Here is a 27,738-nt window from a genome sequence, read left to right on the forward strand (position 1 = left end):
TCAGTTCTTGGTTGGAACTGGCACAGGAACAGTGAGCTCATCCATTTCATGGACAGATATGAATGAGGGAGAAGATTATCCTTTTGCTTCTGAATGAAATTATCAAAATGTTTTAAACTCTTCCCTGTTTACATTTTTTAAAGTATTTAAATTGTTCCATTGAATTTTTACGATTGAGATTAGTGCAATTAGTGGAGTAAATGAGACGATTTAACAGCCTGTACACTGAGTGTAGTGAGCTATTGGCACATTCAATCTTCCGCTGGACTCTGCACCGAGTTCTGAGCCAAAGCTCGCGCGTAATGAGCCAAGGGACCAAACATACATTGCATTAGCCTCCTCAGTATTATACCAATTGAAGCTGATGTTGCAGAAATGGGCCTATTGAAAGATGATTCTGACAGATTGAAAATAATGAACACAGAATGTACGAAACAGAAGCATGACCAGGCCATTCAGTCCCTTGTCCATACCTTATTCCTGTTCTATATTGGAAGAGAGCATATGAACAAAAGCAAGAGAGTTAGTGAAACTCAAGATGAAAAGAGAAACTGAGAACTAATTAAATTTTCTATATATTTGCCTTTTGGCCTGGGGATAGAAAGGTGAATGGAATCTTTATAATCGCTTTTAATGAAGGCAGCTTTTTTATGAAATTAAATGGCATGGTAGCGTACCGGTTAGCACAATGCTATTACAGTGCCTCTGGTTCAAATCCAGAGTTTCTGCAATGGGTTTGTACGTTCTCTCCATGTCTATGTGGGCTTCCCCCAGATGCTCCAGTTTCCTCCCACTCCTCAAAACATATGGGATTTGTAGGATGATTGCAAGGGCTTGTGGGCCAGAAAGGTTTGTTTCCATGCTGTATCTCTAAGTTAATCAAATTAAAATTAATACCATTGCTAAACTACTGATACCAGACTGCACTACTCTTTCCAATGCTGCCAACATTTTACTAAGTATTCCACCTCTCCAATTCTACCAAATCTCAAGATTAGTCCCATAGTGCTATTAGACTCCAGGAACTTTCTGAAACAAACTAAATTAATGTGCCATTCCCACATCCTTAATTGATGGAAACACATGAAAGACTGCAGATGCTCATTTCTGGAGCAAAATACAATCCATTGGAGAAACTTTGTAGGTCGAGCATCATTCGTGGGAGAAAAAGAATGCTGTGCAACTGTGCGCTACTCGAAAGAAGACACACACACACACGTAGTGTAGTCAGGTTAAGCTCTGAGTTTTATTGGGGCTGATGCCCGATTTTTATACTTGGGCCCCCTTGGCTGATGTCACAACATGCATAACAAAAGCGGGTTTCCCGTGCATGGGTACTTTTCTTCAAAACAATCCCCTTCTTCCCCATGCGCTGTCCCTGTCTGTTGGCTGCGCAGCAAGACCAGCGCCATTTTGGGGTCAGTGGCCTTTAAGCTGCCCTTGCTGTTCACCCACTGGTTCACTTGTCGGGGCCAGTGCCGTTGTGTGGGCTGCTGGCCTTTGATTGTGCTCGCCGCCTGGACCGGTGGCTCGATCACCGCTGCAGCAGGCTGCCATGAGACCCCCCCACACACCACAGAACCACTGGTATTGTCCTTGTTATTGTCTTTGGTGCCTGGAAGCAAAGTCTCTGCAGCCTTCGGTGGCCTGCTTCTTCAGGGTGGTGCTAGTGTCTTGACCGGGCGCGTCAGGTCCAGGTGTGCTGGCTTCAGCCTGTCTGTGGTGAAGACCTCCGTCTTGGCTCCAGCCTCCAGCTCAAATGTGGCCCTGTTATTGTAGGTGACCCGGAATGGACCCTCGTACGGCCTCTGAAGTGGTGAATGATGCGGACCCCTGTGAATGAAAACATACTCACAGTCCTGCCGATCTTTGGGTATGTTGGTCCTCGCGTGTCCGTGCCTGAAAGGTGGAATCGGGGCCAGGTTGCCAACTCTTTTCCATAGCTTGCTGAGGAACGCTGCAGTCGACCTGCTGTCTGCCTGGGGATGGTACGAATTCTCCTGGGACCACCAATGGAGCTCCATAGACAAGTTCAGCTGAAGAGGTGTTGAGGTCCTTCTTGGGTGCCCTGCGGATGCCCAACAGCGCCCATGGTTGCTCATCTACCCAGCTTGGTCCTTGGAGTCTGGTCATGAGCGCAGTTTTGTGGTGCCTGTGGAAGCACTCCACCAACCCATTGGACTGTAAGCTATTGTGTGATCCAGTTGGGCACCCCACAGGCTGGTGAGGTCAGACCATAGACTGGAGGTGAACTGGGCCCCTCTGTCGGATGTGATGTGGGACAGTAACCTGAACCGTGCCACCCAGGCCCTGGCACACAAGGTTGTGGATGTGTCTGCCAACGGGACTGCTTCTGGCCACCTGGTGAAGCGGTCCACCATCATGAACAGATAGCGGAAACCCTGGGTCCCAAAAAGGATCCTACTATGTCCACATAGATGTGGTTGAATCTTCATTCTGCAGGCTCAAAGTGCTGAGATGGGGTCTTGGTGTGCTGCTGTACCTTGGTTGTTTGGCACTGTGTGCATGCCTTCACCCACCCGCTGACCTGTTTCCACAATCCTTGCCACATATATTTTCTGGCTACCAGCTGGACTGTGGTCCTGATGGATGGGTGAGCCAGTCCTTGAATGGAGTTGAAAACCTGTTGTCTCCAAGCCACCGGGATGATGGGTCTGACTTGTCACACAGGAAGGTGGTGTTTGCTGTGCCAACTGGAATGTCCTGGAGCTGCAGCCCCGATATGGCAGTCCTGTATTGGGGTATCTCCTCGTCTTTCTGCTGCACTTCCGCCAGTGGCACAAAGTCCACTCCTCGATAGCGCATACATACTTTGCCTGGACAGTGCGTTGGCCACCACACTGTCCTTGCCAGAGACGTGCCTTACATCTGTGGTGTACTCCGAGATGTAAGACAGGTGTTGTTGCTGGTAGGCTGACCAGGGGTTCGAGATCTTAGCCAAAGCGAAGGTCAGGGGCTTGTGATCTGTGAGAGCCATGAAGGACCTGCCCTCTAGGAAGTAACTGAAGTGGCAGATGGCTAAGTACAGCACCGGTAGCTCTCTGTCGAAACCACTGTACTTCAGTTCTGGAGTCCGCAGATGTGTGCTGAAGAAAGCCAGCGGCCGCCAACTTCCCTTGATCTGCTGCTCCAGAACTCCACCAATCGCTGTTCCTGAGGCATCCACCGTCAAGGCCGTTGAAGCGTCTGACCTGGGATGTTCCAGGAGAGTGGCATCTTCCAGGGCTTCCTTGGCCTTCACTGTGGTGAATCTATGTTGAGCTGTCAGTCTGCTTTACTGACATTGGACGTGTATTATCTCTACCATTAAAGACACTTCCCTTGGGTATAACTGTGTATGCACCCATTGGCTTACATTATTGTACCCATAGTTTCTGCTAATAAAATTCATGATTACTGGTTAACTACACAGCCTTCATCTTCTTCATTAACTGGCAATTCATTCACAAAGGATTCCCCTGGCTACTCATCCTAGGTAATGTCCTTTGCTTTGCCAGCATCCGGGTGAACAAGGGCTGCATGATCCAGGCAGCTGAGGGGATGAACCTGTGATAGAAATGGATCATCCCCACGAACTGCTGTAGTCCTTTGGTCATGTTGGGTGTGAAGAACTTCAGGATGACATCTACTTTACTGTGTAGTGGCATGGCTCCTTGCCTAGTTATCCTGTAGCTCAAGAAGTTGATGGGCTCCAATTCGAACAGACATTTGGCTGGGTTGATCATCAGGCCGAACTCACTCAGTTGGGTATAAAGGTTGCAGAGGTGCACTATATGCCCCTGTTGGTTCCTGCTCGCCACCATGATGTCATCCAGGTACACAAAGGTGCTGTCCAGGTCCTGGCCCACTGTGTTCATGAGTCGCTGCCAGGTCTGTGTGGCATTCTTTAGCCCAAACAGCATTTGGAGGAATTCGAAGCAGCCGAACGGAGTGATGATGGCAGTCTTGGGGATATCATTGGAATGTATTGGGATTGGATGATATCCCTGCACGAGGTCCATCTTAGAGAAGATCCTTTCCCCAAGTAGGTTAGCCATGAAGTCCTGGATGGGCAGCACGGGGTACCGATCTGGTGTTGTGGCCTCATTGAGCTGGTGGTAGTCATCGCATGGTCTCCAGCCCCCAGTTGCTTGGGGTACCATGTGCAGAGGAAAAGCCCATGGGCTATCCGACCGCAATACGATGCCGAGCTGCAGCTTCTCTGGTGGAAAGCATCTTGCGCTTGTGTGGAGCAGCGGGCCCTGGGATAGGGTGTGGTGTGGTACTCCATGTCGGGGCATCACAATGGTGATTTGAGGGGTGAGTACTGCAGGGAACTTGGCCAGGACCCTGGTGTACTCGTTATCCGATCTCTGTATGGAGTCCAAGTGGAGTGCTGAGTGCCTGGCATCTTTGAGGTTTGAAAAGTCTTGGCATAAACCAATTACCTTCCCTTGAAGTTCACTAGCAGGCTGTGGATGTGCAGGAGGTTTGCCCTGAAGAGCAGCTGTTCCACTGCAGCCAGCATGAACACCCATGAGAAGAGACTGCCTCCCAACTGCATTTGGAACTCGCGGGTACTGTAGGTCCAAATCGTGCTGTTGTTGGCAGCCCTCAGCGTGGGGCCTGACTGCCTGTTCCTGGTCTCCTGTCCTGACGGGGGCAAGATGCTGACTTCTGCTCCTGTGTCCACGAAGAAGCGTCGTCCAGACTGGCGGTCCCAAACGTACTGGAGACTGTCTTGATGGCCAGCCATCATAGCCATTTGTGATGGCTGTCCCCGGCATTTTCCTGAAACGTGCATAGTGGCCTGCACCGGCAGGCTCTGGTGCCCCATCTCTGGTGGTAGAAGCACCATTGGTCATTTGGATGACCTCCTCTGGGGCACTGCTGTTCTCTCGGCGGCTCTGCTTGGGTCTGGGTGCGGTGTTTAGCGATGACCCCCACAGACGCTGAGCACTCACTCTTCTGTTTCCACAGAAGGTCCACTCATGCTGTGACTTTCTGGGGGTTGATGAAATTCGCGTCAACCAAGAGCAGTTGGATGTCCTTGGGCAGTTGCTCTAGGAATGCCTGCTCAAACATGGCGCAGGGCTCGTGTTTGCCCAGAAGGGCCAGCATCTCATTCATGAGGGCTGATGGTGGCCTGTCCACTAACCCATCCAGGTGGAGCATACGTGCCCCTCTCCAACACTGTGACAGCTCAAAGGTCTTGGTCAGCAAGTCCTTTGAAGTCAGTGTAAGCACCTTCCAATGGGAGTTCCTGGATGAAGTTGACCACCCAGCCTGCTGTGTCCTGGTCCGGGGTGCTCACCATGAATCCAGGTGGATTCTGCTGTGATCTGCCAGATCTGGAACTGCGCCTCTGCCTAGTCAAACCACATGCGTGGTCGATACATCCAGAAGGTTGGCAGTTTGAAAGCGACAGTGTTGGCTGCTGCCTGCTCGCTCATCGCTGGGTTTAGATGCCGCGCGCTACTCGAAAGAAGACACAGATGAAGTGTAGTCAGGTTAAGCTCTGAGTATTATTAGGGCTCAGGCCAAACTTTTATACTTGCACTGTTCCCGCCATGGCCCCCTTTGGTTGACGTCACAATATGAATAAAAAAGATGGTTTCCCACATGCGGGTACTTTCCTGTGTAACAATGCCCTTCTTCTCTGCGCGCTGCCCCTGTCTGTTGGCTGGTCAGCAAGGCCAGCACCATTTTGGGGTCACTGGCCTTTGAGCTGTCCTTGCCATCTACCCGCCGGTTTGGTTATTGGGGCCAGTGCTGCTGGGCTATTTGCTGGTCTTTGGTTGCGCTCACCAACCAGAGCCCCGGCTTGATCACCGAGGCAGCAGGCCACCACAGTTGCCACAAAGAGTCTTAATGAAGGGTTGTGGCCTGAAATGTTAACCATTCCTTTTTATTTCCCACAGATGACATTCTACCCATTGAGTTGATGGGTCAAGGATTATTTTGATACACGTGTTTCTTTTATCTCTGATCAAATATAGACCTAGTTCCCTCGAAGGAGAAGTGCACTTAACATACTCACTCAAATTAACAAAAAAAGAAACCAATGAAAAAGATGAAGGAAAACCTATTATCATGAAATTTATTGCACTTAGTTCAAGGAATGTAATTTATATTGTTGAGTGATTTTTGGAAATATTTTATTCCGCAATGAGTAAGTACTGAAAGTGTAAAGGTTAATGGCAGCAAATATCTAATCAGTGCAATAGAATCAAGTCCTTGATTTAATCTTGAATCTCTTCCTAGTGTTAGGTCTGCTTTGTTCATGAATGAGTGAGACAAACACCAGGCTGAGTCGAAATCAGGGTTCTTTGTTCTTTATTACCGGATTGTAACACTTGCGACTAACCATGTTAGTCGGAGAATGCATTCTGCCGTTATCAGCAAAATGGTGATTTTTTATACCCTTGGATATGTGCTTAGAACATCATCATATCATTACTTGTCCAATGACTAAAACTGTTGCTATCCTTTCCCTGCTAGCTTCCTGCCTCTCAATCCATCAATGTCTCTCTTATCTTGTAAGTACAAGGATGCATTCACATCTTGTTACAGCCCTGTACATTCCCATCTCATGATGTTTTACCTAACAGGAGTACAAGGACACCTCCCCTTCTTGTTACAGCCCTGTACAGGGTAACTCCCTACACATTCCCATCTCATGATGTTTTACCTTACACTAGTCATCCTCTTGCTTTTAATGTAGGTATAAGGTGCTTTGGAATTTTCTTTAATCCTGCTCACCAAAGACATTTCACTTACCCTTTTGGCCTTTCTAATTTTCTGCTTGATTTCTATGCAGAAATCTTTATATTCCTTCAAAGCCCTGACTGACTGTAGGTTCCAAAACCTTACATAAGCTTCCTTTTTCTTTTTGACTAAATTTATGACATCTTTTGTCATCCAAGGCCATCGCTGTCCTTGTCCTCCCTGTAAGCAAATGGCAAATGAAGGTACAAAATGGCATGTTGGTCTTTATTGTGAGAGGTTTTGAATATAGAAATAGACAGGTCTTACTGCAGTTGGATAAGACCTTGGTGAGATCATACCTCATGTATAGTTTTTGTCACCTAATCAGGGAAATGAGATTCTTGCTAAGGAAGAAGTGCATTAAAGGTTCACTAGACAGATTCCTGAGAAGGCAGGACCGGCCTATGAAGAAAGACTGGACAGACCAGGGTTATACTCATTGGAATTTAGAAGAATTAGTGGAGATCTCAGAGGCAGGACTCACAAGTCTAGATGCAGGAAGGATGTTTCTGTAATTAGGGAGGTCCAGAACAAGGGATCACAGTCCAAGAGGCAAGCCATTTAGGAGTGTGATGAAGAGAAATCTTTTCAATAAAAGAGTTGTGAACCTGTGAAGCTCCCTGCCACAGAAAGCAGTTATGAGCAGTTCATGAGAGATGTTCAAAAGGATGTTGGATGTGGTCCTTATGGCTAAAGGAGTTAAGGTACATAGAGAGAAAGCAGGAATAGGATACCAAAATCTGTATGATCAAACCCAAACAGTATTAAATGGCGGGGCAGACTCAAAGAATCAAATGGCCTTCTCTAGCATTTATTTTCTGTTTTTACGATTCTTCCTTCTCACTGCAGAATGCCACATTATTAACAATATTAAATACTAAACTAACATATTATTAACTAAAAAATAACTATAGAAATATATATGTGCTGCTCAAGCAACTTTCAATATTTAAAAAACCATTTTGGACAAAGCCACCAGCCTGATTAGCACCTCATCCACCCATTTGACATTCATTCCCTCCATCACCAGCACACAGAGGCTATATTGTGTACAGACTACAAAATATACTCCATCTTCTAGCCAAGGAGACTCCAACACCACACAAAATCTCTATCAGCAAGGACAAGGGTAATCTCCTCTGCCTAAGGGAAAACCAGCAACTGGAAGTTCCTCTGTAAGTCGCATGTCATTTTAGAAACAGATCACCAATTTTTGAATTCTCTGTATAACAGAATAGAGGGAGTATCTTTACTAGAAGTACATTTCAGGAAGGTAATTCTCCAACTAGGGATGGGCAATAAATGCTGTCCTTGAAAGTGACACGCACTACTCAAAAAAGTGCATCCCTTCATGAGTAATGTGTTTTAACAGATAATCCTGACAAACAGTTTAATTTTAAACAGCTGTGGTAATATTGCAATACCAGAAACCCTTCTTGCTTTGAACAAGAAGTGTGCACTAAAATGCTATGTTCTCTTGAAAGGAGAATATGCAATCATTGTTAATATAATTTATACCTATATTTTAGGGATATGTTATTTAAATATATTATTTTCCATAATTTACTTCCAATTTATTTATATTATTCTGCATTGTTTAATTCTAAAAGAAGCTAGTTACAGAAATGGTCGTTTAAATGAAATGAGCACTTTAGAAAGAAGATAAAAATGTATTTTTCAACAGTGGGAAAACACAATTTTTCAAAAATCCAAAATAAGTTGAGATTAATAAAAACCTTGGGCTCACAAATTAAATACCATGATTAACTCGTCCGAAGCAAGGATAAAACTGGTGCTCAATTAATTTGATTCATTAATGGCAATATTCTGTGGCATCAAACACCATCTGCTTTGTAAAAATAAAATCTGTTCTGTGCTGGGGAATCATAACCAGTGGAAAATTTCTAGAATTTCGACCATGATAGGTTTTTATTCTTTGAGGTTCATCACATGGGCAAAAAAAATTAGCTTCACATAAATGTCTGTTGGGTACCCATAAAATGATCTTGATGTTAAAATAGATTAATTTTTAAAATCTCATTTATAAAGCTAGGGAAAAGATAACAATGAAGTGATATAATATCCTATATTCAGACTGGAAATAATCTTAAAATACCATTTTAGACCAAAAAAGAAAAATTCAAGGAATTATCAAAAATGCTTTCCTCAATTATGATTTTCTTTTTATATCTTGCGCAATACCTAATATTAACCCTTTATAGAAATATTGGTGAACTGAAAATAAATATTTTTCAGCAATTTCAGATTTTTATAAAATAGTTTCAATTAAGGTTCATATTTCTGTATATATGCACAAAATTATGCATATAAAATCTGGATAGACAATGAACAGTTGGCAATTTAATTTCTTTTAAAGAGAAATCTATATATTGAAGTCTTTTATTTTTAGGAGAATTTAACCAAAATTTTGAGGTGGAAATTATTAAACTAAAGAATAAATGAATAGCATTGAAATGTATGGTTTATATCTACAAATTGAGAATCGAAGAGACATGATAAGTCACAACGGTGCTGAAAAGTCCAATGATTTATTTTCATTACCGTTACTAATTACTCAACTAGTGTGCCATTCATTCTTTCACTCAAACTGTATCAACAATTCACCAGTGAGTAAAACAATGTCATCAAAATATAGTTTTATTTTCAAGAATGGTAAAGGCTGAGGAATGATTATGTTTTCCAAGAAAAGAAACCAGGATAAATTCAAACCAAATTAAATAAAATCAGTTTTATTTTAAATAGATACTATATCACACTGCAGATAATAAATAAGTAGGATTTCCTTTGCATATTATAAATAATCTTTCAAAAAATATTTGTACTGTATTTTAAGAAATCCTGCAGCAATCATGATATTTAAGAAACAATGGGTTCTGTACAAAACAGATTAAATAATTTTACTTACATTGTACCTTACATTAAAATATTGGGTTTCCTTCAGTCACAGAACTAGAACAAGTAGCAGCTGGTGAAACTCATTTGGATGTCACTGTAACGGGCAACCCCACTCAGATCAGAGCCTGGGTTGCTTTCTACACATGAAAACCCGAATATTAATGAGGCTGCCCGAATGATTTCTTCCTCAAGCGTAGCTGTGTCAAGAATGTGCAATACATGCAGTAAACTGTTGTCATGGAAACAGAAGCAGACTGACTAAAATGTAACACAGAAGCAAGTGTCTGAGGGCTACATCCAATAACTTACTTATTACTAATTAGCAAATTATCACTGAATGTAGCATAGAAGGACTCCATTAAGCCCACATTAAGCATGGCGATATTATTTTTTTCATTTCCAATTCCAAATTGAAATTTACAACCAAATCTGCTTCCAATGCCCTGTCAGGGAGTGTACCAAAGAACATACATAACATTTATAAATCTTACACATGCAAGAAATATCCTCTCACAGAATGAAGAATCTCCTGGCTAGGTAATTGTTTATGTAAAACTATAGCCCCTTTCACACTTGCAAGTGATCCCAGGAATCAAACGCCAATCGGCCTTTAAAGTGCCAAGTGTGAAAGCAAAATCAGCTCAACGCGAGCGTCGGATGATTTCATCTCACGCCAGGGATTGACTGCCCCTATCCCTAATACAATCCCCGGCGTCTGCAGATGCCGGCGTTGCAATCAGGAAAGTGTGAAACAGGTAATTGCACCAGTAGAAATAGAACAGTCCTAACTCCAGGGATGGCTCCTTGCAAGTGTGAAAGCATTCAGTGTCCCAGTTAGGAGTGGTCAAGTGTGAAAACCCAAACCCCCATTCCTATCCCAGGACACTGAATGGCCAATTTAGTGGGATACAAGTGTGAAAGGGACTTATGATTCCCATTAGTCCTACTATTCTACCAGTAGCCTTGATTTGTTCAGTTTACAACCTTAAGGGAGAGCAAGAGAAATTGCACTATGGATTTCTGCAACACTGCCTCAAATACCGGCAACAGTAACACATTCATGATAGCCTTCACTGTTTTGAATGAAAATGTAGTAAAGTGACTGCAAGGAGATCTCAGGGCAGGAGACCAAAAGTCATCTGGAGAACCAATTTAAAATCCTAGAGCCTAGTGAGCTAAAGATACAGCTCTTTATGATGGATGCAGAAAAACAGCATCATGTAAGGCATCAGAAATGCAGAAGCCACATGATTCTGAAGGATTGTGGACCTGGAAGGGATTACATTAATATGTTTTTTGTGATAGAATTGAAAACACAGGAAAGAAAGTCAAAAAAGTCAAAGTTCAAATTTATTGATAATGTACATAAATCACATAAAACTCTGAAAATCTTTTTTTCCTGTGGGCCAGACAGAATTTCTACTTATTGGTAATGTAAACTGTACTCAAGAAAAAGATACATGTACAAAAGTGAAAAATATAAACAAACTAACTGTGCAAATGCAGAAAAAAATAAATATTCCATAATAAATAACATACAAAGAAAGAGCCCTTAAATGAGTCTCTGATTGAGTCTGTTGTTTAGGAGTCTGATGGTTGAGGGGTAGCAACTGTTCCTGACCTGGTGATGTGAAACCTATGGTACTTAGACTATATTTTACAGCATATAAGACCCACCATTTTAGCGGGAGATTTAAGGAAAAATTTATTTTAGTGTACTTACGGCTAAATTAGTAAACAGGTTCCTCCTGCAAGGCCCTTTGTAGATAACGTACGTACGTACGTGTGTGTGTGTGTGTGTGTGTGTGTGTGTGTGTGTGTGTGTGTGTGTGTGTGTGTGTGTGTGTGTGTGTGTGTGTGTGTGTGTGTGTGTGTGTGTGTGTGTGTGTGTGTGTGTGTGCCTCCACTCACCTTGATGGAGACCGACCAGCTGGCCGAGCCTCCTCAAACACGAGTAACTGCAGCAATGTGTCCTCCTGCCTGCTACACACCAAGGCTCAAGCCACTTCCTCCCACCTTGCAAATGCCAATTGATTGACAGGCACACCGGTACCCTCAGCGTGTGAGGGAGAGAAGCCGGTCACAAGAGCAACAGGCAGGGACCACCACCGCAGGGAGCAGACAATCAATCGCTTGCTTTGAGGGGAGCACTGAGCCTGTAATCAAGCTCCACGCTGAGCCTTTATTTGACAAGCACAGCCCCCTAAGCAAATTAAATGAGACACAGGAGCAGGTGGCAGTGAGAGAGTGGCCTGTCAAGCAATTTGCTTGCGGAAGCAAAGCTTGTTGAACATAGGCTCAGTGTGGAGCCTGATCACTGAGGCCCAGTGCTCCCCTCAAAGCAAGCAACTGATCATACCAACGGCGTGTACTACAAACGCGGCCATTGTGCTGCTGGCAGGAATGGCCGTGATCAGCCTTCTCAATGGGGAAATTGAGCAGCAGCAGCAATTCCAGAAAGCATGGGCCACCTGAAGAAAGGTCCATGAAGGATCAAGCCTGCTTCCTGGACAGCCACAGCACCTCTGCAGGGTTCTTGAAGCTGGGTGAGTAGCTGGCAACCTGCTAAATTTCAACTTCACGTATAAGATCTGGGGGTATTTTGAGCCAATTTTTGGAGAAAAAAGTTGGTCTTATATGCCTTCCTGATAGCAGCAGCGAGAACAGAGCATGTCCTAGGTGGTGAAGATCCTTGATGGTTCGTGCTGCTCACCAACAGCAGCATTCCATGTAGATGTTCTTGATGGTGGGGAGAGTTTTGCCTGTCATGTACAGGGCTGTATCTTTAGGCTCAGAGGTAATGGGACTCCCATATCAGGCCGTGATGCAGCCGGTCAGCATACTTTCCACTGCACATCTACAGTAGTTTTCCAAGGTTTCCAATGACATTCCAAATTTCCACAAACTCCTGAGGAAGAAGAGGTGGTGAGATGCTTTCTTCGCAATGACATTAGTATGATTGGTCCAGGAAAGTTCTTCCAAGATAGTCACTCCCAGAAAAAGAAGCATGTTTCTCACCCAAACCACAGGTTTTGAGCCATGATATTTCATGGAACAATAACCAAGTGTATTGTCAAATCCATTCATGCTCTCTCGACTCATAAATAAAGTTTAATGGACAAAATTTGCTCAATTTCGATTGAATGTTAAATTAGATGTTGGTTTTGTGAGAATTTCCCTCAGTGTTTCTGTCCTGTAATGTTCTATGGTTCTATATCTGCAGGGAAGATGTACCTGGATTGGAGAACATGTATGAAACAAGGCTGACAGAGCTGATTTTTTTGCAACAATGAAGGATGAGAGGGGACCTAACAGAGGTGTATAAGATTATGAGGGGTTTTAAATAGGGTGGACAGCCAGCATTTTTTTCCTGGGGCAACAATAGCAAGTACCAGAGGACATCTGTATAAGGTGAATGGAGGAAAGTTTAGGGGAGATTTACACATTAGACAAAAACTTGCAAAGATTGATTTGGGGAAGCTGTTTGCATGTAAGGTGATATCTGGCCAGTGGAAGGCTTTAAAAGTGATAGGAACATAAAGTACATCATCCCACGATGTAATGACAGCCTGTATATACTTACCTAAAAAAAACTAGATCTTCCCTACCTTATAATCCTCTATTTTTCTTTCATCCTTGTGCCTGTCAAAGAGTCTCTTCAATGCCCCTATTGTCCCAGCCTCCACCATCACCCTTGGGAATGCAATTCAGGTACCCATAACTCTTTGTATAAAAAAGTTACTCCCGATGTCTTTTCTAAATTTTACTCCCTTCACTTTGTACAGAGGTCCTCTGGTGTTTGCTTCTCCCTCCCTGAAAATAAGTGCTGGCTGTCTACTTTATCTGGGCCTCACATAATCTTTTAGACCTCTATTAAGTCTCATCCTTCTTCAGTCCAAAGAGAAAAGCCTTTGCTCTGCTAACCTTGCCTCAAAAGACATATTTTCCAATCCAGGCAACATCTTAGTAAAACTCAGCCCCCTCTCCATAGCTTCCAGCTCCTTCCTATAATGAAGTGGCCAGAACTGAACACGTGTGGTCTCATCATGTATTTATAGAACTGCAACTCTTAGGGTTTTCCTTAATCCAATTTGCCAAGGTCTACTCATGTCCCTTTCCAGATCTTCTTAATCCTTTCTTAAGTTCCTTACTGGTTACAATATAATTCTCATGAGCCCTTCCTATTTTTTGTTTCTTAAATCTAATGTATGCTTCCTTCTTCCTCTTAACTATGATAGCTGCCTCACCCATTTTGTTAATCATGTTTCCCTTTTCCGACCATCTTTTCCCTGTCTCAGTGAGACAAACCAATCCAGAATCTCGTGCAAGTGGTCTCTAGACATCTCCACATTTGCTTCTGTGCTTTTTCCCAAGTACATCTGATCCCAATTTACTCTTAGTTCCCAACTCATTCCATTGTAATTAGCCCTTCCCCAATTAAACATTTTACAATTTTGTCTGCTATTATCCTTGGCCAAAGCTATACTAAAGCTCAGGTGGTCACTATCATCAAGAGGTCTGTCACCTGACCAGGTTGATTATGCAGTACTAGATCCAGTATGACCTCTCCTCTGGTCGGCTGGTCCACATACCATGTCAGGAATCATTCTTGGACACACCCTGACAAATTCTCCCAATCTATTCCTCTTGCACTAAGGAGGTGCCAGTAAATATTTGGGAAGATGAAGTCTCTCAAAACGACAACCCTTTTATTTCAGCCTCATTCCACAATCTGCCTACATATCTGTTCCACAACATCCTAAGGGCTACTTGGGGGAATATAGATTACTCCCAATAAAATGATTGCTCCCTTCCTATTTCTGACTTCCACCCACACTGACTCAGTGGACACTCCCTCTATAGCTTCTGCAGCTGTGATACTATACCTGACCAGTAATGCTACTTGTGGTGCTACCATTTATGTGTATAGATGTATATATGTGCTGCATGGGCTGGCCCACCCCTGAACCTGTGACTCCTCCCTCCCAGATATCCCTATAAAGGCTGTTACACCAAAACCCCTCCCTCAGTACCTGCCTTGGAACCGAACCAGCTATACTGACACTTTAAGGTGATTAAAGCCTATTAATCATGATTCTCTGGTTGATTGGTAACACACTACTGTATCCTCCCTTTTACCTCCTATCCTATCCTTTTTAAGACATGTAAACCCCAGAACCCATCAGGCAATCCTGTCTTAACATCAGCCAAGTCTCTGTTACAGCTACAACATCTAAATTCTACGTACAGATCCATGCCCTAAGTTTATCTCCTTTATTCCTATTTTGAAATACAGGTATTCCTCAACTTATATCAGTATTCGGGGGCAGTCACGTGATGGAGTAGTGACCTGTAAGAAAATACCAGCCCTCTCCAGAAAAGAAAAAAAAAGTAAAGAAAAAAGCAAAGCCACAGACACACAAACCACAACAAATTAAAAATAAAGGTGTGGAGAAAATGGCACCAAAGAAAGAAAAACCAAAAACAACAGGAAGAAGAAGATGTCAGAAGAGAAAGGCCTTATATGTATGAAGAGGCCTGCTGTGGAGAGAGAAACCCGCTCCATGAGGTCAGTAGAAACCCTGAGCGCAGGACTACAAAGATGGCTCACAGAGCCAAACAGAAGTGCGCAACTGCGAGGATTCGCACATGCGCGATGCACATGACAAAAACAACACCGACGGGAGGGGGGACCAGCTGAGGAGTGGATCTCCACAGCTTGAACAGACAAGAATGACCAAACAGGAAAACACAGAAAATAACAGAAACAAGAAGGAAGAAAGTGAAAAAAGGGAATCAGAGAAATAGCAGATGACCAGCCCAGAGGAAGAGGACCAACATCAAGACACCATTAAAAAAACAAAAATACCCAGCAAACTGAGATAAAAAGCCCAACAAGAAAGTCAGAAGAGACAGAGGTAAAGGACACAGGTCCTGGAGTGGACTCAGAGGAAGAGGAGGGAGAACATCACGCTCTACACAGAGAAATAGAAGATAAAGGGAATGGACTGTATATGGATAAAATATTTTTTCAAGAATATATGGAAGCATTAAAAGAATGGCTGACTCAAGAATTTAGTGAAATAAAAAGAAGAATAAAAGGTACAGAAGAAAAAGTGAATAGATTAGAGATGGTCATGACAGAAATAGGGAAAAGAGTAGACAAGGTAGAAGAATGAGAAACAGCCTTAGAAATGGAGGTAGATGACTTAAAAAAGAAATTGGAAGAATCTGATAAAAAAGTTAAAGAAACACAGGAGCTGTTAACTCAGAAGATGGATATAATGGAAAACTATAATAGAAGAAACAATATAAAGATAGTGGGCCTTAAGGAAGATGAAGAAGGCAAAGATATGAAAGAATTTATAAAAGGTCCCAAGGACCTGGGATTGCCAGAATTACAGGAAGGAATGGAAATAGAAATTAGCCCCGAAACCACAGCCACAACAAAAACTAAGATCCATTCTACTACAATTACTGAGATATATGACGAGAAAATATATTGGAGAAGGCAATGAAAAAAATAAGAGAAGACAAAAAAAACCACTGGAATACAAATGTCAAAAAAAAAATTTTTCTACCCAGACATAAGTTTTGAACTCCTGAAGAAGAGAAAGGAGTTTAACGCAGCAAAAACGACCCTATGGAAAAAAGGTTATAAATTTATGTTAAAATATCCAGCGGTGCTTAAAATAGTTATCCCGGGGCAGCAAAGCAAACTGTTATCGGATCCGGAGAAAGCCTGAGAATTTGCAGAACACCTACAAAACAGACAGAGAGATGAAGAGATGTAAAAAGAACAAGAATTATGACAAACTATACATAAAGAAAAAGAATAAAGTATAATAAGAACTAAGAAGGGAAAGAAAGGGAAGAAAGGAAGGGGGGAATTAAGAGGGTGAGCTTTGTTATATGTGAAGATTAAAATCTTTTCGGGGGGGCTGGGTGGGGAAGAATAACAGTCACTGCGAAATAAGTTGACGCTTGCGAGCGGGTTTGCAATCCAAATGGAGAGGGGAGATGTGGTTGCCCAACAAGGGACAAAGGGCAAATCAGAGAGGGGAGGGATTATTGGGGTAAAGGGAATTTTAGATGTGGGAATAGTGGAAATATTTTATGTTTTAGAAGTGTTGTCTTACAGTGTGTTCAAAAAAAGAAAACAGAAATGGATAAGGAGGAAAGGTGGTGATGAGGAAAGGAAAGGTAAACAAAGTATGAAATGGTCATGTTGAACTATATGACTTTAAATATTAACGGAATACATAACCAAATCAAAAGGAAGAAGCTGTTAAATTTACTGAAGAAAGAAGAAATTGACAAAGCATTCGTGCAAGAAACACATCTAACTGAAATGGAACGCAAGAAATTAAAGAGGGATTGGATAGGGCATGTAATGGCAGCATCATATAATTCAAAAGCCAGAGGAGTAGCTATATTAATCAATAAAAATGTACCAATCAAAATAGAAGAAGAAATAATAGATCCAGCAGGGAGGTATGTAATGATAAAGTGTCAGATATATTCAGAATTTTGGAATTTGCTCAATGTTTGAAGAAGATCAAAAATTTATGCAAGATATCTTTTTGAAGATCGCAGATACGCAGGGGAATATACTAATAGGAGGGGATTTTAACCTTAATTTGGACTCAAAGAGGGATAAAACTGGAAAAAAGACTAACAGAAAGAACAAAGTAACCAAATTTATGGTTAAATTGATGCAGGAAATGCAATTTTTGGATATATGGAGGAAACAACACCCAAAGGAAAAGGAATATTCATATTATTCGGGTTGACATAAAACATACTCAAGGATAGACCTGTTCTTGTTATCAATCCACATTCAAGGGAGAGTTAGGAAAACGGAATATAAAGCTAGATTGTTATCGGATCACTCACCCCTGTTATTGGCAATAGAGCTGGAGGACATCCCACCGAGAACGTATAGATGGAGATTAAACTCCATGCTACTTAAAAGACAGCATTTTATAGAATTCATTGAGTGACCAATTAAAATGTACTTTGAAATAAATACGGAATCAGTGAAAGATATGTTTATACTATGGGACGCAATGAAAGCGTTCATCAGAGGGCAGATAATAAGTTATGTAACTAAGATGAAGAAGGACTACAATCGGGAAATAGAACAGTTGGAAAGGGAAATAGCAAGTACAGAAAAAGAATTAGCAATAAAGGAAGATACAACTAAAAGAAGAGAATTGGCAGACAAAAAAATAAAATATGAAACACGACAAACATATAAGGTGGAGAAGAAAATAAGGAAGACAAAACAGAAGTATTATGAGCTAGGAGAAAAAACGCACAAAATACTAGCGTGGCAGCTTAAGACAGAACAAACTAAAAGAACGGTATTGGCATCAAGGAAAAAGGACAAACAAATTACATATAACCCAACGGAGATCAACGAAAACTTCAGGGAATTCTACGAGCAACTATATCAAACTGAAAACGAAGGGAAAGAAGACAAGATAGATGAATTTCTAACTAAAATTGAACTACCGAAATTGCAAACAGAGGAACGAAATAAATTAATAAAACCATTTGATATAGGAGAAATACAGGAGATATTAAAAAACTAACCGAACAATAAAACGCCGGGATAGGATGGACTCCCAATAGAATTCTATAAAACATTTAAAGACTTATTAATTCCTCCTCTCCTGGAAGTAATGAACAAGATTGAAAAAACACAAAACATGCCAGATTCATGCAAAACAGCAATAATTACAGTAATACCAAATACGGGGTAAGATCAACTAACACCAGCATCGTATAGACCAATATCTCTACTTAACACAGATTATAAGATCTTTTCTTTGGCTTGGCTTCGCGGACGAAGATTTATGGAGGGGGTAAATGTCCACGTCAGCTGCAGGCTCGTTTGTGGCTGACAAGTCCGATGCGGGACAGGCAGACACGGTTGCAGCGGAAAATTGGTTGGTTGGGGTTGGGTGTTGGGTTTTTCCTCCTTTGTCTTTTGACAGTGAGGTGGGTTCTGCGGTCTTCTTCAAAGGAGGTTGCTGCCCGCCGAACTGTGAGGCGCCAAGATGTACGGTTTGAGTCGATATCAGCCCACTGGCGGCGGTCAATGTGGCAGGCACCAAGAGATTTCTTTAGGCAGTCCTTGTACCTCTTCTTTGGTGCACCTCTGTCATGGTGGCCAGTGGAGAGCTCGCCATATAACACGATCTTGGGAAGGCGATGGTCCTCCATTCTGGAGACGTGACCTACCCAGCGCAGTTGGATCTTCAGCAGCGTGGATTCGATGCTGTCAGCCTCTGCCATCTCGAGTACTTCGATGTTAGGGATGAAGTTGCTCCAATGAATGTTGAGGATGGAGCGGAGACAACGCTGGTGGAAGCATTCTAGAAGCCGTAGGTGATGCCGGTAGAGGACCCATGATTCGGAGCCGAACAGGAGTGTGGGTATGACAACGGCTCTGTATACGCTTATCTTTGTGAGGTTTTTCAGTTGGTTGTTTTTCCAGACTCTTTTGTGTAGTCTTCCGAAGGGGCTATTTGCCTTGGCGAGTCTGTTGTCTATCTCGTTGTCGAAGGCTTTGGTGAGGTCAACAAAGGTGATGTAGAGTCCTTTGTTTTGTTCTCTGCACTTTTCTTAGAGCTGTCTCAGGGCAAAGACCATGTCAGTAGTTCCTCTGTTTGCGCGAAAGCCGCACTGTGATTCTGGGAGAACATTCTCGGCGACACTAGGTATTATTCTATTTAGGAGAATCCTAGCGAAGATTTTGTCTTCAATGGAGAGCAGCGTGATTCCCCTGTAGTTTGAGCAGTCTGATTTCTCGCCTTTGTTTTTGTAAAGGGTGATTGTGATGGCATCACGAAGGTCCTGAGGCACCTTTCCTTGGTCCCAACAAAGCTTGAAAAACTCATGCAGTTTGACATGCAGAGTTTTGCCGCCAGCCTTCCAGACCTCTGGGGGGATTCCATCCATACCTGCTGCTTTGCCACTTTTCAGTTGTTCAATTGCCTTATATGTCTCTTCCCGGGTGAGGTCCTCATCCAGCTCTAACCTTAGGGGAGTTGAGGGAGCTGGAGCAGGGCGGAATCTTGGACTGAGCGGTTGGCACTGAAAAGAGATTGGAAGTGTTCTGACCATCGGTTGAGGATGGAGATCTTGTCGCTGAGGAGGACTTTGCCGTCTGAGCTGCGCAGCGGGCTTTGGACTTGGGGTGAGGGGCCGTACACAGCCTTTAGAGCCTCGTAAAAACCCCTGAAGTCGCCAATGTCCGCGCTGAGCTGGGTTCGCTTCGCGAGGCTAGTCCACCATCATTTTGGATCTCCCGGAGTTTGTGCTGAATATGGCTGCATGCGCGACGGAAGGCTCGTTTCTTCTCTGGCCAGGACGGCTTTGTAAGGTGAGCCTGGTGGGCAGCTCGCTTCTTTGCCAGCAGCTCCTGGATTTCCTGGCTGTTTTCGTCGAACCAGTCCTTGTTTTTCCTGGTGGAGAAGCCCAGTATCTCTTCAATGGATTGCAGTATAGTAGTCTTCAGCTGATCCCAGAGGGTTTCAGGGGACGAGTCCGTGAGGCGGATTGCATCGTCGAGCTTTGCTTTGAGGTTTGCCTGGAAGTTTCCTCTCACTTCGTCTGACTGCAGGTTTCCAACATTGAACCTCTTTCTGGGGGCTTTACTGTTCCTGGGCTTTGGCTTGAAGTGAAGGTTGAGCTTGCAGCGAACCAGCCGGTGGTCAGTGTGGCATTCCGCGCTGGGCATGACCCTGGTGAGGAGCACATCTTGTTTGTCTCTTTCTCGCACCAGGACGTAGTCCAGGAGGTGCCAGTGTTTGGATCGGGGATGCATCCAGGTAGTCTTCAGGCTGTCCCTCTGCTGAAAAAGGGTGTTTGTAATGACAAGCCGCTGTTCTGCGCAGAGCTCCAACAGGAGGCGCCCGTTGTCATTGCACTTGCCGACACCATGCTTGCCCAGGATTCCTGGCCAGGTTTCTGAGTCTTTGCCGACGTGAGCGTTGAAGTCGCCAAGGATGACAACCTTGTCGGCTGTAGGGGTGCGTTGAATGAGGTTGCGCAGGTCAGTGTAGAACTTGTCCTTTTCTGCTGGTTCCACCTGGAGGGTTGGAGCATAGACACTGATGAGGGTGATGCGATGCTTGTTTTGAAGGTGGAGTCGCATGGACATGATCCGGTCCGAGTGGCCTGTCGGGAGGTTTTTGAGTTTGGTGGCAATGGAGTTCTTGACCATGAAGCCTACACCAGATAGGCGTCGTTCATCCATAGGCTTGCCAGACCAGTAGAGTGTGTAGCCCGCGCCGCTTTCTTGGAGGCCACCGCCTCCTACTTTCTGCCCGGACCGGGGCCTCCGTCTGCCTCACTCGACCGAGGCCGGGGCCGCCGCCTCCCCTTAGCTCTTGCCCGGATCGGGGTCGCTGCCGCCTACCCTCTGCCCGGACCGGGGCCACCGCTGCTTTCCCTGTGCCCGGACCGGGGCCGCCGCCTCCTGCTTTCTGCCCGGACCGGGGCCTCCGCCTGCCTCACTCGACCGAGGCCGGGGCTGCCGCCTCCCCTTAGCTCTTGCCCGGATCGGGGCCGCCGCCGCCTTTCAGGCTTGAGCCCTTCATTGAGCAAACAGATCGGCCGACTGTGTACCAAAAATAGTAAAACTAGATCAAACTGGATTTATTAAAAAATGACAAACAACGGACAATATTTATGTTCATTAACTTAATCCATGCAGTACAAGGAAACAAGACACCAATAGTGGCGGTTGCTTTAGATGCAGAGAAAGCCTTTGACAGAGTAGAATGGAATTATTTATTCAAAGTACTACAGAAATTCAACCTATCAGAGAAATATATTAATTGGATTAAAGCATTATATAAGGGACCATTTGCGAAGGTGACAATAAATGGATATATATCAAACCAATTTAAATTAAGCAGATTTTTATCAAAAAAGGGAAAAAACAGATTGGACCAGATTAGAGCTAGATAAAATAGGGGAGAAGGTACCTGAACATATACTATATAAGTGGGATGAAAAGTTGGTGCAACATAGGAATTCACCAGTATTGAACCATCTGCTCAACATTTGGAAGAAGATTCACGTAGAAAGGAATAAAACAAATTATCAACTACCAACATTAATATGACACAAATTCAACTCATCCCTTTCACAACAGATAACCTTTCCTTTAGAAAATGGGAGAGAAAAGGGATCAAAAGAATAGAAAATTGTTTTTCGGGAAATAAATTATTATCTTTTGAACAAATGAAGGACAAATATAGTATAACTCACAATACAATGTTTGCATACCACCAACTGAAAACCTACTTGAAGGACAAATTGGGAAACAGTCTGAGGTTACCAGAAGGAAGCGATTTTGAATATGTGATTACAGACACAATGATAATTAAAAAATTTATAACAAACATGTACATCAAACTGCAAGAAAAGGAGAACAAGGAAACAAGCTATAAACCTAAACAAAAATGGGAACAAGATCTAAACATAAAGATAAAGAATGAAACATGGGAAAAGCTATGTTCCGGAACTATGAGAAATACAATAAACATGAGGTTACGCATGATACAATATAATTGGTCACACAGGCTATACATCACACCCCAAAAGTTAAATAAATGGGACCCAACAGTATCAGTCAGATGTTTTCGCTGTAAGAAGGAAATGGGAACAACAATACATGCAATTTGGACATGTGAGAAAGTGGAAAAATTTTGGGAAGATCTAAACCAGGTATTAAATAAAATCACAAAAAGCCACATACCAAAAAACCTAGAGGTCTTTCTTCTAAGTAATATAAGAAATAAAGAACTTGGGCTCGATTTGGATGGAGCACAAAAAAGATTTATTATGATAGCCCTAGCTGTAGCAAAACAATGTATTATGTCAACCTGGAAATTAGAAGATAACCTGAGAATACAGCAATGGTACAATGAAATGAATAAATGTATTCCACTGGAAAAAACTAACATATAATTTAAGAAATAACATCACAGTATTCGAACAAATATGGGAACCATACATGGAACACAATAGAGAAATCCTACCACGGACCTCCACCACCTAAAATGACAGAAGGAGAAGACAACGAAATGAACTGACCCAGTATGTAAAAGTAGAAGACACAAATTTCTTGTTTATTTTTATTATGTGACGACATTGTTTAACAGGTTTAATGTATCATATAGATTGAACATTGAATGAATGGGGAGGAGGGGAGTGAGGGAGGGAGGGAAGGGAGGGGGGAAAAGGGAAGAAAATGACACTGTGTATATTCAAGAGAAAAATGTCTGTATGTATTTTGGTCAGTATGGTTCATAGTGTAAAAAATTTAAAAAAAAACATATCAATATTCCATTCCAACTGACCAGTTGTATCTCGAAATGGACATACATTGGAAATGACTGTATCTGTGTTTTTGTTCGTCAAATACAACATGGAGGCCACCAAGGCCAGCTCTCGCAAGAGGTTGGCCACCCCTGCCATAGGTGTTATTTTCTGTAGATAAACCCCCTACTTTCACCTGTAAAAGCATATCTTTTATATTTTTTATTTTTTTTTAAACTTTTTTTTCATTTGTATGGAAGGACATAAGTCACATAGGTTGTAAATCAGGGATACCTGTAGACACATTTCAAACCCTCCCCGCCTGTCCTTCCTCATCAACCCACAACACATTGCATCATCCTTTCCACCTTCTGCTCAATTTTTTGTCCTCATGTTCTTGTTCCCATCTCCCTGCCAAACTAGTCTGGCAGGATATTTGACCCTCTCTAGTTCGGATGCAGCCTTGCCTTTTTTTTGTACAGGTCAGACATTTCCTTGAAAATATCCCAATGATCCACAAAACTGAACCCCTCCCCCCTGCACCAATTCTTCAGCCACCCATTCATCAACCACAACTTCCTATTCCTACCCTCCCTAGCGCATGCTTCAGGCAGCAATACCAAGTTTACCACCCTTGAGGTCTTGATTCATAGCTTCTTTCCTAACTCCCTATACTGCCTCTTCAGGACCTCATCCCCACTTCTATGTTATTAGTACCAACATGGACCACGACATCTGGCTGCTCACCTTCCCACTTCAGAATGCTGTGGACCAGTGAGGCAACAACCCATCTAGTAGACTCTATCTTGTTCACAGAATCTCTTACCTATTTGCCTAACTATTGAATTCCCAATCACTATAGCTCTCCTCTCCCCTTCCATTCTTAGGCGAAGGACTGGACTCTGTGCCACTTGCCACTGGTAGATCATTCCCCCCAACAGTATCTAAAACATTATACTTATAGTTGAGGTGAATGGACATAGGGGTGTTCTGCACTGAATGCTTATTCCCCTTCCCTCTCCTAACAGTCACCCAGCCATCTGTCTCTTGTCTTTTGGGTGTGATTGTCTCCCTATAGCTTTTGTCTTTCACCCTCCTCTGCCTCCCAAATTATCCGAAATTCATCCAGCTCCAGTTTCCCAACATGGAAGGACACGGCCAGCAGGTTTAAAGAACTCAAATTGATGAGGGATCTCAAGGCTCTGGTGTGGAAAAGGGAGCTTATATCAGGTATAGGCAGTTGGAATCCAGCAAATCCCTTGAGAAGCATAACGGATATAAGAGAACACTTAAAAAGAAAATCCAGCGAGTAAAAACGTGACTTGATACCCTTGGCAGGTAAGGTAAAGAATAATCCTAAGAGAATACTAATTTTTTTTTACATACAGCACAGTAACAGGCCTTTTCAGGCCAAGTGCCCACACCACCCAATTACACCCATTTAACCTATAACGCCGAATACATTTTGAACGGTGGGAGGAAATCGGAGCCCCAAGGAAAGCCCACACAGATGTGGGGAAAACGTACCAAGTCCTTTCATATATCAAGAGCAAAGGTCTAACCAGAGAGAAAATAGGCATCCTTAAGGATCAGTGTAGACTTTTATGTGAGGAGCCATGGGAAATTTTGCATCCAATTGGCAAGCTCATCCCAGATCCCATATGATCTAAATCTCGACAAGTCTACCATGCGGGACCTTGTCAAAGGCTTGCTGAAGTCCATGAAGACAATGCCTGATTCCCTGCCCTGATCAATCCCCTTTGTCATAAACGAAAACTTCTCATCTGTACTTACCATGGAAGCGAGGGAATCCAGAAAAGAGAACAGTAATGTACTGAAACATATCAACATCATGCAAGAGAAGTGAAACACAAAAGTCTGCAGATGCAATGACTGAAGTAAAAACACAATGCTGGAGAAACTCAGTAGGTCAAACAGCATTCTTTATACAGCAAATATAAAGATACATAACAATCTTTTGGGCTTGAACCCTTCATCAAGGCATGATCAAAGTATGTAGACAGATGCCTGAATAAAATGGTGGGGGGAGGAGTGAGTTTCACCAGCATTGCAATTTCGTGGTACATAAGCTGGCTAAATCTGTGGAGCCTGGCCTAGTGTATCATGGGACGATGTAGAATAAATTGCCAGAACCATGGGAGAGATTTTTGTATCTTCATTAGCCATAGATGTGATATTGGAAGAAGGGCAGCTAACAAGTTCTGTAAGGACAAGTCAGGGAACTATAAGCTGGTGAGCCTAACATTAGCAGTGAGAAAGATACTGGAGAGGAGTCTCAGAGACAGGAATAAAAATGGTTTTGGAAAAGGCAATGACTGTTTAGGATAGTCACTGTGGCTTCATGTATGGGAAAAGATGTGTCTCATAAATTTGATTCTGTGTTTTGAAGAGGTGACTGAGAAGAATAATGAGTACAGGGCGATAGTTATTGTCTCCAAGGATTTCTGCAAAACTTTTGACAAGATCTTTTATGGTAGGCTGGTTGAGAAGGGTAGATCTCATGGGATCCAGGGAACGGTAGCTTAGTCAAAGGTGTCAGAGGGTGGTAGTGCAAGGTTGTTTGCAGATTAGAGACTTTGACCAATGGTGTGCTGTGGGAATTGGTGCTAGATGCTCTCTTGTTTGTCATATATACATCTAATGATTTACATGAGAATATACAGTCTGTGGCCTGATTAGTAAATTTGCAGATGACACCATTATTGAATCTGTTGTACAAAATGAAAAAAGTTGTCTAAGTTACAACAGGATCAAGATCAACTGGAAAAGTGCACAAAGGAATGCCTGTTGGGAAGTTAAAGCAAAGAAGGACACACAGTACCATTGAAAATGTTGTCGAACAGAAATAGCAAGGGATGCAGTTTATAATTCTCTGAAAATGGCGAATGTAGTGTAGGAAAGGTGATGAAGATGGTGTTCGGCAAGTTTTCTTTTCTTCATTAGGCTGGGCGCAAAATACAAGATTCACAAGGATGCTGTTAGGACTGGAGAGCTTGAGTTATCAGGAGGAACTAAATAGGCTGGGACTATTTTCTTGGAGCACAAAAGACAGAGGCATGACCTAATTGAGGCTTATAGATATGTTTTTGGGAGATAAATTGGGGCAAGTTTTTTTAGTGTAGGTCACATACAAACAATTTAAAACAGATCTTATTTAAAATACTGGAGCTGTGCTCATGCTGGTCATGTCAGCCCCAGAGCCTTTACAAAGGCTTTGGAATGTGCCCAAGAGACATCACTAATGGATTGTTGTTTCCAAAAGGCAACAGATGAAAGAACTTGTCAGAGCCGCAGACTGTTTGGTGTGGAACTTGCTGTTCAAAAAGAGTCATGTGGTATTGCAAGCAGAGAGAGTCAAACAGGCTTTCACTCAGAGAGAGAGAGAGAGAGAGAGAGAGAGAGAGAGAGAGAGAGAGAGACACAGAATTTAGTTCTGCAGTTTTACAGTCAGCAGCAGCAGCTGGGACTGGAACAGGACAAGCTGGCAAGCTTGTGAAAAACCCCATTTGGAAGATGGGTTGTGAGTGCTTGGTTCAGCCTAGTCAAAGCCCTTGTGGTTCATGCAAGAGGAGAGAAACAAAAAGGAACTTGGTCATGTCCTGAAAGAAAGAGGTTATCATCTGGAGAACCCTGAGGGGGCAGGTTTCTTCGGCAAGACACTGAAGTGGCTGATTAAAAAGGAATCAGTTGTGGGTGTCAAGCGTACAACAAATCTCTCTTTCTGAAAACCGACAAGAATCTTCCTTAGTGGTAACCATTTACCTTTCAAGCACCAAAGCCTGGTGAACTTTGTAAATGTTAAATTCTTTGCACAGTATAAGAATTGACTGTAAACAGTGAACTTGGAGGAAAGAGAAGTGAGATTGGACTGTGAACCATAGAACTTTTCTGAACTTACACATTACATACACGTGTGCTTAGAATTAGAAGAGGGTTAAGTTAAGTTAATTAAGTCAATAGTGATAAGTTAAAGCGTGATTCTGTTTTCATGTTTAAAGTAATTAAGAGCAACTTTTCTTTAAGCAACCATTTGTCTTGGTGAATATCTATTGCTGCTTGGTTTTGGGGTCCTCTGGACTCGTGACAAGACAGAAACCATAAAACAGGAGGAGAATTAGGCCATTCAATCCATCAAGTCTGATCTACCATTTAAATCACACCTGAAGTACATTTCCTCTCAACGCCATTCTCTTATTTTCTCCCCATAAACTTCGACACCCTTACTAATCAAGAATCTATCAACCACTGCTTTAAATATACCCAATTACTTGGCCTCCATTGAGATTTATGGCAACAAATTTCACAGATTCACCACCCTCTGACTGAAGAAACCTCTTCATGTCTATTGGAAATGGACATCCTTTTATTCTGAGGCTGTGCCCTCTGCTCCCAGACTCTTCCACTGATAGAAACACATCCACTCTATCCAACCCTTCCAATATTCTGTATGCTTCGATGAGATCCCCCACCACCTCCCTCAACCCCCATTCTTCTAAACTCCAGTCATCAAATGCTCATTAATCCGCTCATCGCTGGGATCATTCTTGTAAACCTCCTCTGAAGCCTCTCCAACACCAGCAGATCCTTCCTTAGATATAGTGCCCAAAACTACTCACAATACTCCAAATGTGGTCTGACAAATGTCTGGTAACAGTCTTTTCTCCCCAGGGTAAGGGAATCTAAAACTGGAAA

At 42.9% G+C, this 27,738-nt stretch overlaps 1 protein-coding gene across 1 annotated transcript in view; it reads right to left on the bottom strand.

Moving 5' to 3' along the window:
• Positions 1-27,738, bottom strand: part of LOC138762445 (microtubule-associated protein 2-like) — a 434,932-nt gene that overhangs the window by 88,348 nt on the left and 318,846 nt on the right. The window lies entirely within an intron of this gene.

The sequence above is a fragment of the Narcine bancroftii genome, chromosome 4, assembly GCF_036971445.1.
Source record: "Narcine bancroftii isolate sNarBan1 chromosome 4, sNarBan1.hap1, whole genome shotgun sequence".
Taxonomy (NCBI): Eukaryota; Metazoa; Chordata; class Chondrichthyes; order Torpediniformes; family Narcinidae; genus Narcine; species Narcine bancroftii.